At 44.6% G+C, this 17133-nt stretch overlaps 1 pseudogene; it reads right to left on the reverse strand.

Moving 5' to 3' along the window:
* Positions 1–16041: 16041 nt before the first annotated feature.
* Positions 16042–16158, reverse strand: LOC136654474 (5S ribosomal RNA; annotated as a pseudogene).
* Positions 16159–17133: the final 975 nt, after the last annotated feature.

Raw genomic sequence — 17133 nt, forward strand, 5'->3', positions numbered from 1 at the left:
CAACCCAGATTTGTGAGCATAGAGAGGACCACTGGCCATTCTGGCAGAAGCAGGATTCATAAAAAAAATTTGGAAGGCAGTGCAAACCAGCACTTGCATAAAAGGAGACAAAGGTTAGCCGGGGGGGGGGGGAACAATGTTAGACTTCTGCAGCAATTTGACAAGCCCCCTCCCCATTTTTTTAACCAGTGGTGTGTTGTTGTTTTTTTAATCAGCTGGTTTTTTAGAACCGGCATGCAGACTGGTTTACGTCATTTGAGAATCACACAGTAAGCCTGCACTACAACAGTGAAAATTAGCACATTGTCAGAAAAATGCTTCTACTTTCAACTTTGCATGCAACTGTTTACACATTGTACATTCCCCTTATACATATTTATTTATTTATACATATCCCGCCTTTCTACCCCACTAAGGGCACACAAGGCGGCTTACAAATAAAATGATAGAATAATGCTAAATAATAATAATAATAATAATAATAATAATAATAATAATAATAATAATAATAATAATAATAACAACTTTATTTCTACCCCGCCTTTCTCCCCGAAGGGACTCAAGGCGGCTTACAACATATTAAAAACAATTTAAAAACAAATAAAAACATATTAGCACATACTAAAAACAGCAGTCAGAGTAAAAAATAGGTAAAAAGAGCATAGAGCAGCAGCAAGTCATAAAAGAATCAGGCCTGTAAAAAATATTAAAAGATGTTAAAAGATGTTAAAAGGCCAAGAACTCAGAAGGCCTGTTTAAACAGAAGGGTCTTCAGGCCTTGCCGAAAGGTCTCAAGAGAGGGAGCCATTCTTAAGTCAAGGGGAAGGGAGTTCCATAGCGTTGGTGCCACTACTGAGAAGGCCCTATTTCTTGCAGCCGCCCCACGTACCTCCCTAGGCGGCAGCACTTGTAAAAAGGCCTTCTCTGATGACCTGAGAGGGCGAGCCGGATTGTACGGGAGCAGGCGATCTCTAAGATACCCTGGTCCAGAGCAGTATAGGGCTTTAAAGGTCAATACCAGCACCTTGAATTGGGCCCGGAAACGAATGGGCAGCCAGTGCAGCCGCTGGAGAAGCGGACTGACAGAGTCGAACCGCCTACCTTCAGTAACCACACGGGCCGCCGCATTCTGCACTAGTTGCAGTTTCCGAACCATCTTCAAGGGCAGCCCCACATAGAGTGCGTTACAGTAATCTAATCTCGATGTCACCGAGGCATGGATCACCGTGGATCTGCACGATCCAAGTACAGCCGCAGCTGGCGCACCAGCCGAAGCTGAGCGAAGGCCCCCCTTGCCACAGCCGCCACCTGGGAATCCAGGAGCAGCTGCGAGTCCAGGTGGACCCCCAAGCTGCGGACCTGCTCCTTCAGAGGGAGTGCAACCCCATTCAGCGCAAGCCGATAGTCCAGCACCTGCATCGAGGATTTCCGAACCAGGAGAGCCTCTGTCTTATCCAGATTTAATTTCAGCTTGTTAGCCCCCATCCAGATCCTCACTGCCTCCAGACAGCGCTCCAGGTCCTCAACCGCCACCCTGGAGTCTGGAGGAAAGGAGAGATAGAGCTGGGTGTCATCAGCATATTGATGGCACCCCACTCCAAACCCCCGGATGACCTCTCCCAGCGGTTTCATGTAGATGTTAAATAGCATGGGGGACAGAATTGAGCCCTGTGGCACCCCGCATCTCAAGGGCCAGGGTGTCGAACAGGCATCCCCCAACACCACCATCTGGGACCGACCCTCCAAGTAGGAGCGGAACCACCGCAAAACAGTGCCTCCAGCTCCCAACTCGGCCAATCGGCCCAGAAGGATACCATGGTCGATGGTATCGAAAGCCGCTGAGAGGTCCAGCAGGACCAACAGGGACGCACTCCCCCTGTCCAGTCCCCGGCGTAGGTCATCCACCAAGGCGATCAAGGCGGTTTCCGTCCCAAAGCCAGGCCTGAAGCCAGATTGAAAAGGATCCAGATAATCCGCTTCATCCAAGACCCTCTGGAGTTGGGACGCCACCACCCGCTCAATTACCTTGCCCAGAAACGGGATGTTGGCCGGTAGTTATCCAACACAGTGGAATCCAGGGAGGGCTTCTTCAGGAGGGGGCGAACCACCGCCCGTTTCAAAGCGAGTGGTAATGTCCCCTCCATCAAGGAAGAGTTGACCACCCTTCCTGTCCACTCAGCCAGCCCACCCCGGGCAGCTCTTATCAACCAAGCTGGGCAAGGGTCGAGCAGGCAGGCAGATGGCCTCACACTCCAAAGGAGTCTGTCCACATCCTCAGGCTGTACAAGCTGAAAAGAATCCCACAACACAGGACAAGCAGTTGCCAAGGGGACATCGTCAGACACCGTCAATGTGGCATCCAAGTTGTGACGAATATGATCGATTTTATCTGCAAAATGTTGCGCAAACACATCACAGCGGCTGACCGTGTATTCCTCCTGGTCTACTGGGGGGGCTGATGGAGGAGGCCCCGCACCACACGGAACAGCTCTGCTGGACGGTTGTCAGCAGACGCAATGGTAGCAGAGAAGAACGATCTCTTCACTGCTACCACCGCCACGGAATAGGCTCTGTAATGGGCTCTACTCCGTGTCCAGTCGGATTCATCCCGAGTTTTCTGCCACCGTCGCTCTAGACGCCTGCCCTGCCGCTTCATCCTTCGCAGCTCCTCAGTGAACCAAGGAGCCGCTCCGAGTCTGCGACGTGGCAGAGGTCGCTCCGGAGCAATCTCATCCACTGCCCTGGTCATTTCCCCATTCCAGAGGTCAACCAGGGCCTCAGATGAGACGCCAGTCTTGGCAGTGGGGAAATCCCCCAGAGCCCTCAGGAAACCTTCAGGATCCATTAGCCTCCGGGGGCGGACCATAGAAAATGGTCCCCCGCCTCTGCGGAGGTAGGAAGTCGCAACCAGACTAAACACTGAGATATGATCAGTGGTGTCACTAGGGTTCGCGTCACCCGGTCCGGGAGGCCAGCACGTCACCCCCCTGCAGTGGGCGGGGCAACACTCTAGGTGGTGGGTGTGGTGATCTATCATCGCCCCACCCCCACTGGTTTTTTGGCTGTACCTTTTGATAAAATAAAGATATTTCAAGGCAGTTTGTTTCATCGCATTCTGCATGAAATTACACATTGATTGATATATAACATGATGGTATTATTTTTACAAACTGTGATTTTAGTGATTTTGGTCACTAGTGGTGTCACCTCCCCCCAGGGTGTCAACTTACCTTATTGGAGCAGTTCTCAAACTTTTAGCACTGGGACCCACTTCTTAGAATGACAATCTGTCCAGGATCCATCATAAAGCAAATTAATATAAATAATTATAAATAATTAAAGTAAAATAAATAAAGGAAAAGCCAGCCCTGTTCCACCAAGAGAATTTTCTCTGTAGTCTGCCTGCAATAACACCCCCCCCCCAAAAAAAAAAAAGAATCAGTAATATTTTCACCCCTACCAAGTACCCAGTTCAATTTAAGTTCGTATATTTCAAGCATATCACTATCAGGACCCACCTGGCTTTACAAGTCTGAGAATACAGTCCTATGCCATTATAGTCAGTTGGGCTTGCTCCCAGGAAAGTGTGGATAGGATTGCAGCCTAAAACAGAAAAAAAAAAATTCACCTTACGCTGTCAAGCCTCTGTTTCATTCTTTTTATTGGGGGGAGGCTGCCTTCTGGAGCATTTGTTGAGCTCCAGTTGCATCAAATCAGGACCATTCTGGTGGCCTCACATTTCCCTTTGCCTGACCTGCCCAGGATCCAAGGCATGTTTGCTTACTCACAAGTAAACACAACCATGTGGCTTAGTTTCACTTTCCATAGGGTTCAATACATTCGCCAGCTTAGAGGGAGGGACCTCCTTCTCAGGTGTTTTTTTCGGGACTACATTCATTGGATCAGGACCATTCTGGTGTTGTTGGACTCCTCTTGGCCTGCCCTTTCCAATGGACTAAGGCGAGGTCAATTACTCGCAAGTAAACCTGCAATATGGCTCAGTTTCACTTTCCATTGGGATCCATGCATTTTTGATTTTCAGGTTTTTTTGCCAATAACTTTTGATAGAAAGGATATGATTCACTCCAGTTTTTTGCATTGCATTCTGCTGGAAATTCTGCATCCAACGGTATATAACATGATGGTATTACTCCTAACCACCTCAATTTTAGCGTGTCACCTTCCCAGTGCGCATCACCCTGTGCGGACCGCACCCCCCTAGCAACACCACTGGATATGATTAAAACAATAAGACCCAATAAAACTCCCAGGAAACTTGCTCCCAGGAAAGTGTGTCTAGGATTGCAGCTCTCTCTCTCTCTCTCTCTCTGTGGCTGCAATCCTATCCACTCTTAACTGGGATTAAGCCCCATTGACTATAATGGAAAATATTCTGAGTAGACATGCATGGGATTGGGCTGTGTGTGCAAGAGAGAGGAGTAATTTGGATGCACAAAGGTGAGGGATGTGAGCTCAAGATTCAGAGCAAATTTTTTTTTTTTTTTCTGTGGGATGGACAACAGGGGAAAGAGAATTTAAATTTCTGGGAAAGAATTAGGTTCAGTTTTTTTTCATAGTTCTTCAGTTGTTTTCCAGCTTCCTCTAACAGCCCACACTTTACCTTACCAATTTGTTGTAAAGCCCCTATATGCCCATCACAGAATTCCTGTATGTTGCAGGAAACTGGGGGTGAGGTCTAAGGCACTTTGTAATCACATGGGTCATTAGTCTGTTGGGCCATGCCATTGCCCAGGCACATTGAAACTGCATAGCAGAGCATGGTCAACAACGTCCTTGCTGGGTTGTGCATTCTCTCAGGGGAATATTTATAATGGTGAACTAGCTGGCTTTCAGGGAAGCTCATCTGCCATTTACTGATCTCACCGAGGACCTTCAGGGTTCCTCAGAACACAACTTTAAATCCATTGTTCTATATTATTTGGCCCAGATAATATTTATGATATTGCTTGTGTTTCTGTAAATGGAAGGAGGACGGAGAGAACAAGAAAAGTGCCATTTCAGAATAACTGTGCTATTAAATCCTAGAATGATATCTTGACAAGACAATCAGGTTACGATCTCCAAGCAATGCCACTGTCAAGACTGTCTCAGATTCCACTGCCATGTATTTCTTCACTTGGCCCAAAGAGATAGTTAATGTTTATTAAATACCCTTATATAGAAAGAGCATAAGCATGAAAATAATGACCAAGAATAGCAACCGCTATTCTAGCACACTAGCTTCCAAATCACTGAACTAACAATTACAGGAAAAGGAGAGGGGGGAATCACAGAGAGTGACATTCTGTATGCCTAGAGATGGGTGAAAATGGTTTTATTTCTTCACAGATTTTGGTGTTTTCCACAGTTGGTTGGTTGGCAACCTTCAGACTCAAAAGACTATGGTATAAGCCTACAGCACCCGGTATTCCTGGGCGGTCTTTAGAAGTGCAGAAAGTGGTGTTATGCGTTTTTATTCCAAGGGTGCATTTTTATAAATTATAATTATAAATTAAAATTGCTTTAAAAGAATACTAGGTAGGTTATATAGGTGGTATAGGGTCAGCAGATGCAGCCACATGCATGTGGAGGTGTTCTCTCTATATATTCTCTGAGGCATTAGAGAACGGTTTGGTTTTATTGCAGATTTTGCAATCACTGTGGGGTTTATTTTTTTTAACAAAAATGAGAAGTGCAGAAAGTGGTTATGTGTTTTTATTTCATTATCACCGAAAAAACCATCTCTATGTATGATTAATCTCACAGCCAGATTCAGCAATGCTGTTCAATGGTCTTAACTTGTCTTCCTTTTCTTGCCAGTACACCAATACACACATTGGCACAGTATGTGTCAACCAATGGGAGATCCAACAGCAAAAAAGAAAAAAAGAAAAAAGGCGAAAGTCATGCAGAAGCATGCATAGATATGCATTCATAGTTCAGGATATAAGGCCAACTCTTTCCCTCTTTAAGCATTTTAATTGCGACAACCTTGCTGGTTTCCCTCGACAAAGCTTCAATACTTGCTGAAAGCATTTTCTTCATGGTGTGTCTTTTGAGGAGAGTTAATTGGATTTCTGGCTGATCTAAGACATGCTGAGTGCCCACAACAGCACGGAGACAGGGAAGTTTTCAACATCCTTGAAGACTGCAGAGAAACTTCTTCAATTAAGCAGTGATATTCTGAACCATGCAAATAGACAAGAGTTGGCACATAAGAAATTCCTCATGTTCCCATTGCAGCACAATAATTTCTATTCGGTTTGTCACTTTACAATTCATGAACTTACAAATGAAATCATGAGATTTGATTGCTCTAGGCCAAGGCACAGCTGCATGATGGAGAGATGCTTAAGCAGGTGTTCCCTGCCCCATTTCTATGGTGATGCAGTTAATGAAAAGGCCACACCTTCTGAGCTTCTCCCTGCCCAGAAGGAACAGGCATTGACAATCCTAGAATGCCTATAGAAATTTAAGATCCCTGGCATAACTTCCTCTAGTGGCTCCATGCCAAGTGAAAGCATCTGTACCTCCTCCCTTCACCCATAACACTTGGTCTAGATCAGGGGTGTCCAAAGTTTTTGGCAGGAGGGCCACATCATCTCTCTGACACTGCGTCGGGGGCCGGGGAAATAAATAATTAATCTACATTTAAAATTTGAATAAATTTACAAAAGTTTACATAAATGAATATATTGAAGATGAACTTATATAAATGAATCAAGGTCTTGCAATAGCTCAATGCCTATAAGAGGCCTTGCAAAAAGCAAGGCTGACCTTTCCTTAGCTGCCGCTGCTGCATCACAGATGTGAAAGAGCAAGCAGTGGAGGGAGCTCTCATCCCACAGCTCACATGAGAGGTCAAACAGTCGCCCTCACACTAAGAGAAGTTGCGTTGGGCCAGTGTGGGCTTCAACAAATCTCCGGAGGGCCAGAGGCTCATTGGAGACTGGGGGCTCCCTGAGGGCCGCATTGAGAGGCCTTGAGGGCCGCAAGTGGCCCCCGGGCCGGGGTTTGGGCACCTCTGGTCTAGATTCTACTACAAGGTTCGTGAAGATGACAAAGGTTTAGAAAACCCACATGGACTAAAGCAAGAAGGCCATCTAAGAAGAATGCTAATGGTAGGGTTGCCAACTGACTAGGATAAAATGACATGACCTGCTTTTGTGCCTTTAACTATAGTCTGATCTACAGAAATGAGAAGGTGAAACTTTTCTCAGCAAGGAGATAGTATTATTGTCCGTGAATGAAGCTGCTGTTAACAAGGTCAGGTGAAAAAAATAGCAACCAACAAGAGTGACAATGAGTCCAATGAGGTTAATTTTTCCCCACCCAGACCCAGCAACCATACAGCATGCAACTGGGAGAAGACACATGTTCTGCCGTTCTGGTCTCTGTGTGTGCATCCTCAAACGTTCAAGAAGAAAATAACTACAGACTGCCATAGTAGGAGGAAAATGATCAGCTCTCTAAAGTTAAAATCAATGGGGATCAATATTGCTTAGCTGCTTTTGCCGCCCTCTAAGCATATTCTAATCAATATGAGATGTGGCAATTGAAAAGTAAAGCAAGCCTAGAAAATCTGAGACCCACCAATTTGATTGCGGCTCACCATCTGCATATGGCAACCCACCAATGCTCAGTAAAACACCCATGTTGGCAGAGAGGAGGTACTTGGAAATACCAAGTAACAGTCAAGTAACTGGTGGGTGGCACTGAGCCTGGTGAATCACAAGATGGGCAGCCCTGCTGTAAACCGGGAACACTTCATTTCTAGGTTTCCCCTGCAACCAGCTATTTTCCAGCATGCAAATCAAGGATGCACAGATTTCTTCAGAGCAAACTGAATTTCACTGCAGTGCAATGAAAGGGATGAATTCATGGCACACAGAAGAGCTATCATAATTTTGGATACTTTTACAAAAATGTGTTTGAATGGAAAATTGACACTAAACTCTCTCCAGTCTCTCGTTCCCCGGCTGTTTGTCTCTCCTTATCCCCATCAGCTCTACCTGACTTATTCTGGCTGCAGGGGAAAATTAAAAGACATTCATATGGAAGAAACTGAGTGAAACATGACATTCAGAATGAATTCATACCCAGGAGAAAAGAGCACAATATATTCAAGACCGATGGCATTGGCTAATTCAGTCTATAGCTCGAAAAAGCTACGATTTTGGGACATTGTGACTGGTTTCTTCCAGTCAGAAAGGTGAGAGCCATCTGCTATCCTCCTCCATCTACAGATGCAACATTTTTTCACCCTCTTCACGCCCTTCCAGAATGGCCCCAGATGTCAATTGAAAAGACAAGGGAATTAATTATTCACTTAAAATCTGGGAAAGCCCCCAGACTGATGCTATTCTACTTATGGTCTCCCTAGATGTGCACCTTATGCAGCTACTTGTTTAGAACTGGGGCAATCATTGCTGGGGACAGACTAGGGTGTGACAGCTAACCTTTAAGTAATGGCTGTGTGTCCTTTTTCGCACTAGCCGGGATAGTCTGCTATACCTCATGATTTCTGAACAGTGTACCTCACTAGAGTCTGGAAGAAAATAGAATCTATGGGCCTTCTTTTTGACCATCTGGTCTTGTCTTCAGAAATAGAACTCTTTCCAAAAGTAAAACAGAGGCTTGCGGACATCAAATTTCAAAACCTTCTTAGCCAGGCCACACAAACTTGATCCCCCTTAAATTTCCACATTCCGTTAGCCCACAACCAGATGGCTCCTTATCTCTCTTTTGATTAATCCTAAGGAATGTCGTGTAATTACACAAGCCAGATTTAATGTTGTTCCTTTGGCAGTAACCTCAGGAAGGTACCAAAGGGTCCCTCTTCTTGATCGGCTCTGCCCTTGTTCTCTGCTCCAGGTGGAGACCCTCTCCCATATATATTTCTCTTGTCCAATTCATTCGGCTATGCGCTGTATTCATCTAGAATCTAATCTAGCGAAGGAGAATGGGCTCCCAGGGCTGATGAAACTTGTATACTTACTAAATGACGGCCCAGTAGATGTGTTGCAGGGCACTGCTAATTTCCTTTTGTCAGTTGTAGAAAAGTACGGAAAAAGATTAGTGTAATGTTTATTTGTATGATTTGTTTGCATTTTAACCTTAAAATTTGTGTGACCTTTATTTTATTTTTAATTCTTTATTTCTTTTTATTTTACATCTTATTTTACTTTAATGACTCATTTGTTGGACCATGAATGAATGCCAATAAAGGTCTCTAAATCTAAAAAAAAAATCTTATTAAAATCTGATCCGAATTTGGTGGGCCTTGATTTGGCTACTCTCTTTACAATGATAGACAAAACCAGCATCGTACGTAAAAGCTGGACCAAGGCAATAGTTCCCCCATATATAAAAAGGGGGAATCACAGACTCCCAGACAATTATAGACCTATTAGTCAATTGTCACATACAATAGGTAAATTGTATGTGAACATCTGTTAAATCAGTGGACTAGGAGTCAGGCTATATTGGGGGCAGAGCAAATAGGCAACTTAACATTGGGTCACTGTCTTATTCTGTCTCATTTTATTAATACACAGATAAAGGTGGCTAACACCAAGCTCTTTGGTTAACACCAAACAGATAAAGGTGGCTAACATCAAGTGTGGCCTTCCTGGACTTAAAGGGTGCATTTGACTCTGTAGACCAGTAGTTCTCACACATTTAGCACCGGGACCCACTTTTTAGAACGAGAATCTGTCAGGACCCACCATCCTAGGCTGCAATCCGACTCCCACTTACCCAGGAGTAAGTCCCATATACTATCAATGTTAAAAGTTAATATATAGTAGCTTGTTAAAAGTACAGGTCTGTAACATTTCCCCAAATGCAGTCACATCCCATAGTAGTATCAAGTCCAATATATTACAAATAAAATATTAAAATGAATGGGGACCTACCTGAAATTGGCTTGCAACCCACCTAGTGGATCTTGACCCACAATTTGAGAAACACTGCCGTAGACAGTACAATGCTTTGGGATAAAACTGTACAACCTAGACATAGATAAAAGACTACTCTTCCACATCAGGAATCTACACTGTAGTACAACCTGACAGGTTAGATTTTCCTTGGAAAGGGATTTATCTGAGCAAATTTTAAAAAATAGGGGCATTAAACAGGGCTGTGTAATAGCTCCCACATGATTCAATTTTTTTTTAAATGACTTAGGACGCAATCCTAACCCCTTATGTCAGTGCTTTCCAGCACTGACATAAGAGCAATGCAGCTCTGAGGTAAGGGAACAAACATTCCCTTACTTTAAGGGGGCTTCCGTGGGTGACACCCTACTGCAGGATGCAGTACACGTCCCATTGGCACTGCTATACCAGTGCTGGGAAGTACTGACACAAGGGGTTAGGATTGTGCCCTTGAGTAGAAGGACACCTGCCCAAACTTGGACTTCATACTGTTTTATGCAGACGATACTGTTATATTATCTCAGACGTGCTTAGCGCTTAAGCGACTAGTCAACAAATGTGTGGAGTACCTAATAAATAACAAACCTCAACTGAATTATAGCAAATCTAAAATCATGGTCTTTGCCAAAACATGGGAAGAATTCAGCGGGAATTTCAAGGGGAGCAACATTAAACAAGTTAATTTAAATATTCAGGTATATAATTCTATTGTTTCAGCAGTAGTGAATGACAGAATTTGTCCATTTTCATTTTAACAGAGATAACTTTGATTTGCCAACCACCCTTGAAGTGTTTAATGCCAAAATTATACAACAAATGTTGTATGGAATCCCCATTTGGATGAGTGCAATGGATTATTAAGTGGAATGAATCCAAGCCTCATTCCTATAGAAAATCTTAGGGATGCCAAAAAGTGATTCCTACACCAGCCTGCACTTAGAAGCAGGTCTGTTCTTGATAGAAACAAGGGCGAGGCTGAGATCAATAAAATTGATCAAAATAAAATTTTGACTTTGAGTTTACTATAATTCAGATGAGCATAGTCTACTTACTTCTAGAGGACGTAATTGCCCCATAGGATCATCTAACCTCACAAAGAAAATCAGACAGATGGGCATAGTGATAGATACTCTGGGCTCCGTGATCTAATTGGACACCTATCAAGTGAGAAAACGCAGGTAACTGGACATACAAAAACAGGAACTGCAGAATGCCACAGATAAGATTTGTTCACTGATGAGCCTGCAGATTCTTATTAAAGTTGGCCAACCAGCACTGTATCTTTACCTGTCAAAATGCCCCCAGGAATGCAGGGCATTTATCTTTGCCAGATGCAGATGCAATGCTATTCCATTGGCAGTGCTGTGTGGAAGATTTAATGGGATCCCTTATAGAGAAGTGTTATTTCCACGAGTTGGGTAAAGTGGAAATGCTTTCTCACGTAATCTTGCATTGCCCATTCTATACAGATTCTCGTAGGAAATATTTAGACCGTTTCTGATAACGAAGATAATTTTTTTTTTCAATTATGCCAATAAAGGTTCTGATACTGCTACTGAATTGATACGGTTTGACATTCATTTTTTTCCCCTTGTAATGAACGAAATGAATAGACTCCACTTGTTTCAGTTGTTACAAAGCACACACACATCTCTGCTCAGGGTGCATCGACAAAAGCATCCTGAGCCCAAATGGCGCCTGCTGCAGAGTGAAGCAGTGTTGCAGCAACATCACCCCTACATCACCCCAACATCTGGACACGACACCCCCACTTCCAGAACGGCTCCATTTTGGAGCCAAACAGAGCTAAAGGCGGGCAGGTGGGTGGGCCCAGCTTTGCTCCTCTCTACTCACTGCCAAGTGGCAAGCGCTGAGCACCCCCTCCCTGCAGAGAGCCCAGGAAACACCCAGAATGCCATGGGACAGGCTGTACCGCCACCACCTGCTTCACACACCACTGTACTTCAACCACCTCAGTGAGAACTAGGCCCATAGGTGAGTGGTTTCAAACAACTATTTATATAAACTTATATCCATATACTTATTTATTATGACCGTTTCTAGGATGCTTTTCTATCAGTTTGGGTCATCAAAGCAGCTTACAACTTTACCATCCATCTGCCTCTTTTTCATAAAAAAAAATTAATCCATATCACTTAACTGAATGATACAGATGAAAAACGAAACCTGGGGTGAGCTGCGCTCAACAGATTCTATGGAGGTTTTTTTTTTTTTTTCCCTGTACAGGCAGCATGTTAAATGTATGGAGACTGGCCAGGCAGCCAATTCTGCTGTTCCACCCACACTGCCCTTATGCACTTCCCAGAGTGTTTAAATAAGCCTATTGCAATTCTCAGCACTTGAGACATGATTCATTTCTGTACACTGTGTTGCTTTTTGATAGCAGCATCATGTCTGTAGAACTGCAGCTGAGAAAGCCGAGAGGATTTTCTCCAATAACAAATTGAGTCAGCCTAGGTTTATTGGGGGGTGGGGGGGCACCATCCCTCTCTGTGGTCACCAAAAGTTACAGATATGTATCCGATTATTTTCAACACAGTGGATTGGCTGAAGAGGAAACGGACATCCACAACTTTCACAACTCCCCTTCCCAGTATTTTTTATTAGATTTTCAACTCAACTCAACAACCTTTAATGGCATAATTTATTAGATTTATATTCCTCTTATATTCCAATCTCAAAGCAGCATAAAACATGCAATAAGAACATAATTTAAAATAGCTAAAAACAAAACATACAAAATACACTACAAATAAATGTGTGACCGTAAAACCAACTAACACCCATAATAGCATCAGTTAATGTGCTTTACTTAAATAACGTTAAAAAGGGAAAAGTGGGGGTTGCTTCTGTGTTCTAAAAGTCATGACACACATAAAATAAACTTGGAAAAAAGTTTCTCACACCAAAAGACATTGACCTCATTCAGCTCTGCAGCTCCCGCAAAGGAAAACATGAAGATGTGGAGAATGAGACAGTGCAGTAAGGGGCACTTCCAGACATGCTCCTCGGAGCACCAGCCACTTGTAGCATCAGCCACTTGCAGATACATGCAGAATTGAAACATACCTTCCAAGCTGCTATAAACACAGTGTGTTCTGAGGACACAGTAGGTTGATTCTCTGCCTGATTCCGATGTAGTTAGTTATATGACTCCTTATGAGCCTGGCAGCAGGGCTGCTCGGCTTTGCCCTTCCGGCCTTGCCCAGCATTCAGCAAGTGTGACCACACACACACATGTTGGCAACCTTCAGTCTCGAAAGACTATGGTATCGCGCTCTGAAAGGTGGTTTTGGAACAGCGTCTAGTGTGGCTGAAAAGGCCAATTTGGGAGTGGCAATCCCTTCCACACCGGGAGCAAGTGTAGTCTGTCCTTGGTCTGTCTCCCTGGCTATGGGCCTGCCTTCTTTGCCTCTTAGCCTCAGACTGTTGGCCAAGTGTCTCTTCAAACTGGGAAAGGCCATGCTGCACAGCCTGCCTCCAAGCGGGCCGCTCAGAGGCCAGAGTTTCCCACCTGTTGAGGTCCACTCCTAAGGCCTTCAGATCCCTCTTGCAGATGTCCTTGTATTGCAGCTGTGGTCTACCTGTAGGGCGCTTTCCTTGCACGAGTTCTCCATAGAAGAGATCCTTTGGGATCCGGCCATCATCCATTCTCACGACATGACCGAGCCAACGCACACATCTCTGTTTCAGCAGTGCATACATGCTAGGAATTCCAGCACGTTCCAGGACTGTGTTGTTTGGAACTTTGTCCTGCCAGGTGATGCCGAGAATGCGTCGGAGGCAGCGCATGTGGAAAGTGTTCTGCCTGGGTATTAGGCCAGGTGGGGGGTTCCCCAGCTCTGTGACCAGAGAGCGCCTCGGACCAGGGTTCACCTCCTGTGAAGATAGCATTTCCCCCTTGACCCAGGTGTGGCCTCCCCACAGGATGGGGGCACAAGTGACACTTTCCCTCAGCCTAGCCTACCTCACAGGATTGTTGAGAGGATAAATGATAGGGAGGAGGCACGCATGACCCTGAGATCCTTGGAGGAAGTATGTGAGCGTGAAGATAAATTTTAAAACAAGCGAAGGTAAATGCTGATGGTTTGACTCAAAGCTAGCTGCGTTGACCAAGACCCAGAGCACGTACACTGTGCAGTTACAGCCTATGACATCATATGACTGAGCCAATGACTCGTGAGATAGGGCCCTGATCTGTAAATTTAAATGTATAAGATTTGATAAGAAAAAAGGTTATTGGTTGTGATGCTTTATAGAACTCAGTTCTGGGCAACTGCATGAGGAATTAAGTTCCTGTTACAGGGTGATAATGAACATCTTTCTCTGAGAGTGGCCTGATTTTACAAGAGAAATCACAATGCTACACAAGAATGTTCTGGGAAGTCATGCTAGTGATACTGAGTTAATATCTTATTGAGAGAGAAAGAGTATATCTTTGAACCAAAACTCTTTCAAAATGGTTAAAATGAATAACTGAAACAACGAAAAGGTATTTACCAGAATTAATTTCTTATGGGAAAAAATACTGTGAAATCCGCTAATGAATGAGAAGAACCCTGGCACAAGTGCTCACTCAGTCTAGACCACACATAGTTACAGCTGTCCGCCTACAACTAACAAAACACGGTAACTATTTGCCATAGGTAACAATGACTAAAGACTTCCACCTATGTTGTCTAGGACTGTGGAGAAAGTGGGGAGGAGAGTCCTGATGCCAGCACCTCCCTCCTTTTTTCAGATCCACCCCGATACCAGGGCCAGAATCTGGTGGATTCGATAACCACAGCAAGAACAAAGCCAAAATTTCAAGACCTTTCTTGAAACCCTCCCTCCCAATTATGTGGAGAATTCCCCCAAGCCCTACCCAACAGCATGGAGGAAAAGGGTCAAGGAGGACTGGGGCAAGGCTCTGATCAGGTTCAGGCAAACACAAGCAAGGAAAGAACTCTAACACAAACATAGCTTCTTAAAATGGTGGGCAGGAATGGGGTTTGGATAATACAAGAAGACTAAAACAAGTAGGCCTGGAAAATAGCATGGTCTTCGGAAGCTCCCAGGTGCAAATATTAGCAAAACTCCAAGCACAGGAAATTACAAGCACAGTTAAAAGCAAACAAATTGCCTAATGGGTTTAACAGTCCAATCCTATCAAACTCCCCCCACCCCAGCCAATGCAGCCACGCCACCACAGTATGTGCTGCTTTGGGGAGGGGGCAGTCGTGAAGGCCTCCTCCAGGTAAGGGAACATTTGTTCCCTTGCACAGGAGTAAGCTTCTGCCTCTTGAATGGGTCTACTCAGACCTGTGCCAGCGATTAAGCAGGTCACGTGGACCCAGGCAGGCAGATCAAGGTTAGAAAGGGAGATAGGATATTGGTGGTGTTACCACCACTAACACCTCCGCCTTTGTAACCTCAATAACCTCCCCCAGTCTCCACCTTGTTCCTCCCGTCCCCATTCCGCCGACCTCCACATCCCACCCTCCTCCCTTGGGCCCAAATTTGTTGCTTGTTTCCAGCATTTATATGGACAACAGGATATTTGTCCATGATTCAAACTTATTTGAATGGTGCAGCCATTACTGACAGCAACAATGAAACATGCTGATATAAGCACAGCATTGCATTTCTTTTTGTCGACTCTTGCAATGTGTACTGATGTTCACTGAGGATTAAACTACAAGGTTACATCAAATGCATCACTGACTCTGACATACTTAACATTCGTTTATTAAATAGCATTGACAAAAGGAATGTTCTAGATTTGAACCATGGCAAGGAGGAGGGGGCTTTACCTCTAGTCCCACAATGGTCACAATCCGGATGGCCTGCTATTGCTGTTATCCCCCCCCCCCCAGGAAGCATCCAATGAGGGTAGTGGGAGGAAGTGGGAAACAGATCAGGTCTGTGGTGGAGACTAAGCCCACTTTCCCCACCATGGTCTTTATTCCCATCTAACCCCAAACCTGCCATTTGGTAAATAAAATGTGCTGAATTTAACATGCAACATGCACCTTGGCCTTTGGTGAGCATCAGTACAAACAATGGTTGGCAACCTTCAGTCTCGAAAGACTATGGTATAAGCCTACAACACCTGGTATTCCCATACGGTCTCCCATCCAAGTACTAACCAGGCCTGACCCTGCTTAGCTTCTGAGATCAGACGAGATCAGGCATGTGCAGGGTAACAGTTGGTGACTATGTGGGAAGGAGGCAAAGGAGGCAAAGGGCTGGATTGCCATCAACTGTGTTGTTGGAGGGGGGAGCAGCAACAGTGGGTTGAGGCAGCATTGGGCCAAGATTACACTGGGCCATCCCTGAGTAGAGGCCTGACCCTGCTTAGCTTCCAAGATCAGACGAGATTGGGCATGTGCAGGGTAACAGTTGCAACAGTACAAACACTGTATAGGTCAAACACTTAAATTGAACTCTTGCTGTGTAATTCAATCAGCTGCTCATGCAGAAGCAAAAGTGAATTGCCAAAAGATATTTGTCTGCATGCGAGGATATCTAGAAAATTATAATGCTGACGATTGCTTTGCTTTCCACTGTGATTTTCCTGGACATGAGGACCACACATAGTTCTGTTTGGGAATGCAAGAAGCACATATAGAATGGGTGTGTATGTTCAGATTCAGGTACCTTCAGAATTTGCTGTTCAGGAGTGTAATGGTAAGATGCATGAAGGCTGAGAACAGTTGACAACAGGCAATATTCCACCTTCAAGAATCAACATTCCAAGGTTTGTCCCTTAGGCTATGTTTTCCAGAATTGCTGGAGATCTAGAGTTCATGATGTATCTGATTTCATTAAAGGTGTTTAGGAGGCCCATGGTGTTCCTAAAGGAACACCATGTCAGAATGTCAGAATGCCAGATGCAAGGGAGGGCACCAGGATGAGGTCTCTTGTTATCTGGTGTGCTCCCTGGGGCATTTGGTGGGCCGCTGTGAGATACAGGAAGCTGGACTAGATGGACCTATGGCCTGATCCAGTGGGGCTGTTCTTATGTTCTTATGTTAACACACAACAGAGTGCAAATTGGGCTTGGAAATGGGCCAGCCTAGACAAAACACTGCAAGATGCATGATCAGATCTCCTGCATTGTTTGGCTTTCAGTTCAGAACATTTTCTTGGGATTTTTTTTTTCCATTCAAAGCATATGAATGAATGCGGG

The sequence above is a fragment of the Tiliqua scincoides genome, chromosome 5 (genome assembly GCF_035046505.1).
Source record: "Tiliqua scincoides isolate rTilSci1 chromosome 5, rTilSci1.hap2, whole genome shotgun sequence".
In the NCBI taxonomy this organism is placed as follows: domain Eukaryota; kingdom Metazoa; phylum Chordata; class Lepidosauria; order Squamata; family Scincidae; genus Tiliqua; species Tiliqua scincoides.